This window comes from Ambystoma mexicanum, chromosome 1p, assembly GCF_040938575.1.
Source record: "Ambystoma mexicanum isolate Mex_15411 chromosome 1p, UKY_AmexF1_1, whole genome shotgun sequence".
NCBI classification, from domain to species: Eukaryota; Metazoa; Chordata; class Amphibia; order Caudata; family Ambystomatidae; genus Ambystoma; species Ambystoma mexicanum.
The window spans coordinates 1,022,706,336-1,022,712,335 of NC_090921.1; positions in this window are offsets into that span (position 1 = coordinate 1,022,706,336).

Here is a 6,000-nt window from a genome sequence, read left to right on the forward strand (position 1 = left end):
CAAAACACAACACAATCATAAAGGTAAAACAGGGACAATCAAGAGATATACCTCCTTTGTCTTTTGTGGTAATGTGGGCCGAGGGAAGGCTATACTCTCAAGAGGGGTGTGAAGGTGAACCAATAGGGATCCCAACAACACATTATCACAGTCCAAAATAATCAAGGTTCTATAAAAATATAAACCCGTTAATAAACACACCATCTGCAAGTAGAACTAAGAGATTACTATACAAAAACTGACCCCAAAGGAAAGAACAGAGAAGATGCAATAGACTGGAGAAAGTAGCACCCTGAGCATAGTTCCAGGGATGGTAGGTAAGGTACCACCAAAAAAAGGATATTGGTTTGAAAACAGGAGCGATCGTGACCTAGCCAGTCTCCTCTATGGTCCAAGTGGACTGTGGGGGCAGTTCAGTGTCACAGTGCCTGGATTCAGCTCTTGATGGGCTGACTCATCAGACCCGGGTTCGAACGTTGATGCGTGCTGATCAGGCTCAGTCAGGCACATAGGATTGTGGAGGCCCTGGCAGCAAGCGGGCGTCAAGTAGGGTCAAATGCAGGTTCTCTGTGCAGTCGAACGGCAGCAATTAAATGATTCAGCTTGGTGTTGTCCCAAGAATGCTTCACGGTTTGGCCAGGTCGAGTCAGGCTTTGGCTGCTGGCAGAGGTCGGCGAGTGACGCGCCAATGGTTTGAGTTGGCGGACGACGGTCGTGAAATGGTGATCAAGGGTGCATCGATATGCAGTCAATGAGGTGGCGCTGAGCCAATCCGTGGTTGTAACCCCTGATTAGAGTCGGTAAGTGACCCTCCAGAGATTCGGTTGGCGTTCCAGCATTGAGCAGATCCCTCTGGCCTAGCAGGTGACGTGCTTCACTAGGACACAATGCAGTGTTGAGCTGGTTTAGATGCAGAGCAATAGTTCATCTGGTTAGAGGAACACCTTCCCTATTGTTCAGGATGTGGGGAACACAGAGGGACCAGTTCAGTGCGGGCGAACATGGAGCTTTGGCTGGTCTGGCCCTCCAGTTGCTGGGAGGCGTTCACAAACTACTCGAGGACAGGATACTCTAGTCCAGGATCTGCTTTTCAGGCACAGATGATCAGTTGCAGAATGTTTGGTACTGGTCACTCCCGATGTTCCCTGGGAGTGGTTAGGGGACAGATCTCCCTTCTGTCTTAGAAGGCTCCCTTTTCACCTCTGGCGGAGGGATTTGGACAGTGCAACTGTCCCAAAGGAAGTCCAAGTAGGAACCTTCAGAACGTCTCTTTGGCCTTAAAGGATCCTTGAGGAACTGAGGGAATTCTGTTGAAGTGGTGTGAGACTCCTTCCTTTAAAGGCACAAGGTGATAGGTCTAAGGTTAGCCTGCTTTAGGGGACCAATCCCTGCTTGTCGCTGGAGTGGACTTTGCCCTGTCGATCTTGCACCCAACATGCTTTGCTCCAGAGGAAGTGGAGGAGACAGGAAAGGGAAAGAGACAGTGAGAAATAAGATGGTGGAAGGCTTCTTCCAGTGTCCAGAGCACTCCTGCCTATCACACTCCAATCCCATTCACTCCTACTGGCAACGAAGACCTTTGGATATGCAGCACCCTGGTGTGAGGCTACTCCTCCTGGATGGGTGTGCTCCTTTGCTACATGGACTCAGAACAGCTGCCTGATGAGCAGGCTGTCTCTGGGGGATGGGGTTACCGGCCCTCAGTAACAGAATCAAAACAGAGGCAGGGCCCTCTGGGTTTCTGTCCTGCCGTGTGGCAGTATCTGCTTGTTTGACCTGAATACACAGTCCCTTCCACAGCAGAGCTGACTCACAGGAGCTGACACATGTGCAATACCAATTGGGACGTGGTGGCCATGATTATAGGTATCGCCATGTACCATGCATACATTCAGGCATAACTTATTCTTAGAGATTACCCTGCCACTAGCATGGGGTACTCATGATCATCGTAGTTTGTGTACAGGGGACGTATCTTAAATGTCACCCCTGTGCTGCAATGACTTTGCTGTCGCTGCGGCGTCCGAGTGAGCATCTTGTGACCTTGAAACCTGCTTTGCACCACGTGCAGAGCGGGTGTTGTAGATCTGGGTACTGAGGCAGCAGCGCACAAGTACACTATCCTTTTGGCATTGAGTTGTGACAAAGTGGTATCTGGTTAGCAGATTACCTCTTTGGAGAAGGAATCACCCGCATCATTTTATGTACTAATAAAAATCAAAAAAGCCAGGGATTTTCACCCTTCCCAGATGGCAATTCCTGACAGTTAGTGCTGCATTTACAGCATTTCCTTCACAGAAAATCGAATTTTGACTGCAAAACCGACCTTTATATGTATGTATTATTTATGTAAACCTTTTACTTCCAAAAAGAGAAGCACAACCGTCTTTGTGCCAAAATAATGGCCATTGTACTTTTCTTTGTAACCACTATGCAACACTGACTAGTTGCTTTGTTCATTCGTGGTAAAATAGTGATACAAACCCATTTTACCACATCACACTTATCCGCAGAGCATTGTGTATTGCAAGTTCTTCCATTGGAGGAATCGGATGCATAGGTGAGTGGGGAATGGCCAGTTGTCTTGAACAAGTCCTCGTAAGTTTGAATGAGTATTATTTAGCAGAAAGCCAAATGTAACGCGCATTTGTATCACAAAAGAGCTTACAAGCTAGGCGGTCAAGTGTGTAAAGTGCACACTGGGGCTAAATCACGGCTTTACCCATTACACCTGGTGTAGGATCCTAGGCAAATCATTTTATCCCAGTGTTCCATATCTGCTAAGGTTTGAAAGTCAGATAAGGACTTTGTGTAAGGGGAGACAGGATGCCTGGTATGTATGTTTTGCTGGCTTGGCTCATGTTTGGTACTTAGTCAAGTCAGATGACCTATTCTGTCCATGAACCCTGGATTCTCTAGATTCCACACCTTTAATGGGCCCAGAGTTGCACAGTGACCCTGGACACTGTCCCTGAGCTGATACAGATAATGAAAAAGAGGTGATTAGGGACAGAGAAAGCATGTATAAACATGTGTTTCGGGCATTGATAGATTGAGGATATTGCACGTCTTAGTATGCTCTATATTTGGGAGCCTGGATTGACATATCTTTGAGGTCAGGGAAGGGAGTTCATGTGTGATTGCATTTGTGGGATGACGAGATCAAAATTGTAAACCATGGGCTATCGTATACCTTTTACTCTCTTGCAAAGGAGAAGGCTCATTTTTACTCTCTTGAAATTGCATTTACTCTTTAATAATAAAATAGGGAGTAATATACTCCCACCTCAAAATTTTATCTGGAGCACTGGATGCACCAATTAATCTTTCTTGGAGTCAGTGAGACCTGCAACCTGACCCAGCAGATGCCGGCAGTCCGGAAATTGCTGCCTTGTAAGGTCTGGGGAGATGTGCACTGCCGCCAGACACCAGTCAATGGACTCAATGTGCAACACGCCTGAGAGGGGATCTGTCTCCTCCTTAGGCTCATCAGAGACCACAGCCATTACTAAGTAAGTCATCCCGGTTGTAATGGGGCTTCAGCAAGTTGGTATGGAACACCCGATGCATCTGCCTCAGGGTCTTGGTTTCAATGAGGTACTGAACCTCACTCATTTACTCCAGTACCACATAGGGTCCAGTCCACTTAGCTTGTAAGGTGCTGGGATAGGCTGGTTCCATGATCGAAACAATTTGGCCTGGCATGTACTTAGTCATGGTGACCGTCTGGTCATGCCAGTGTTTCATGAACTCCTGAGTAACCTTCAGGTTCAGGGTACTCTGTTCCCTGTACTTAGCCATTCTGGTTCCGAGGCCAAGTACATAGTTTGTTATGTTGTGGGATGGGGTTTGGGGGATTGCCCCCCTATCCTTCCCTCACCAGGCTTATGGCCCCCCAACAGGGTGACCAATCAAGAGCTCGAGGGACTGACCCCAACACCATTCTATGCCACCTCCTGGTAGGAGAAAAGGAGGCATGGCAGTCCTGTCCTCACAGCTCTGCCAGGCCACCTGTCATGCCTTTGAAGGTCTTGTTCAACCACACGACAAGTGCATTTGTCTGTGGGTGAAAGGCTGTGGGGAACTTGTAAGTCATTCCACACTCTTCCCCCTTGGCCGTCATATATGCACTTATGAAGACAGATCCCCTATTAGAACCCTGCATGACAGAATATTCTTATGAGGGCCTTTTCCACCATAGAGGGTTTGATGCTCCTCAAAGGTACAGCCTCATGATCTACCACCACCAAGATGTACTGGTTTCCTGAGGATGTTTGGGGATTCAATGGACCGACAATATTCACACCTATTCTCTCAAATGGCCTCCCAACTTTAATTCCAAATACCACTAGTATTGGAATTAAAGGGGCCTTTGTGGTTTCGCCAGGCTTGCTTGATGCTTGGCAAGTGTGCCAGAACTGGAAAAATTCTCTTATTTTTACTCCCACCTGTGTCGAGTAAAAATGGGCAGACAGCCTGACAGCTGTGTTGGTCATTCCTAAAAAACTTGCTATGGGAATGTTGTGAGCCAGGTTCGGTAGGAACCTCTTGTGGCATTGTGGTACCACCAACCGCTGGCTGGCCCCGGCCTCAGAATTCTTGAGCTCACTTTAAAGGAGGCATGCACCCAGTACACACTCAAAATCTCTCGGGCTTCCCCCTGAGCCTGCTTCTCTGCCTGTTTGTTCACTTACATCCACCAGAATGGGACAGTCACACTGTTTTTGGTAAAAGCCAGCCTGTCTGAGACCTCCAGTTGAGCATAAGTCACACAGTTCTTGTAGCCCCGTGGGGTCTGAAACCAACATGTCCTCCATTCCCGGTTTTGATTCTATGCCTGTAGGTAACCATGAGAACACTGAGTCTGGTGCCGCCACAGTAGTCACTTAAGCGGCCACCAGGCCCTCTCCAGCACGTGCCTCTGTGCACCTTGGATCTGGACTGGGTATCATATGTCATTTGTAACGCGCCTATACACAAGTGTCGGTCTCACACCATCTCCAGCCAGAAGTGCCCCCGGACACATGACCACCAGGGATTCTCCCTTTGCTGCTTCCTTGGCCCTAGATTCTGTGATCACGGCAATGCTTTCTTCATCAGCCTTGTCATTCCCTAGTTGGCATTCTACTGGAATTGCATCCTTCACAGCAACGCAAAGCTGGGAGGTGTCACCACTCCAACTGAACTCCACAATAGCCAGTGGGCATCTGCAAAAGGCCATCAAACCCCCTAACTCACTTGTCAGGACCAGGGATGATCTGGTCCTCTTGTATTCACCATTGTCACACATCAGTGATGTAGCATTATCATGAAGGGTTGGGGCTCTGTTCCCATTTGTGAAAATATGGTCCAGGAAGATCTATGTATTAGTAGTAACCGGGCCTCTGTTGAGACCTAGTACCTTTCCCGTTCAGAGACACCTTCGGTACACTCAGCCAGCCCTAGGTCTAGTGGGAGTTCATCCTGTAACATGCCCACTCTCACTATCTCTTCCTCCATGAGGGTAGCACTAAGTAAAGCTGGCTTGGGTTTACTCTTGCAGGCAGGATCTCCCTTCCTATGTGTCCAATCTTCGCACAAAATGCATCACTGTGGGCTGTGAATGTGGGTGCTCCAGTGCTACAAGTACCCTCATTCTTCCTTTCTGTGGGAGCAGAAGTTGTAGGTGACTGGAATTTACCACCACATTTTTGGGGCCCTTTCTTAGCAGGAGGGTGGGAACCTTTGTCCTTACCCTCCTTTGGGTTACTTTTATCATACCCCTTGTAATCTAGCTTAATGTAGACACCTTTCCCTTTTGATGGAACTTGAGTACTCACATACCTATGAGCAGCCTCGGCCAGCTCTCTAGGTTCTGTGATCTTCTTATCCACTAAATGCTGGTGTAACTCCATCTCGCAGTTTTCAAGGATACTCTCACATGCAATCAAATTACATATGCCCTCAAAATTGTCAACTTTGTTACCTGTAACCCAACCATTCATATACTTCAAGGCTTGA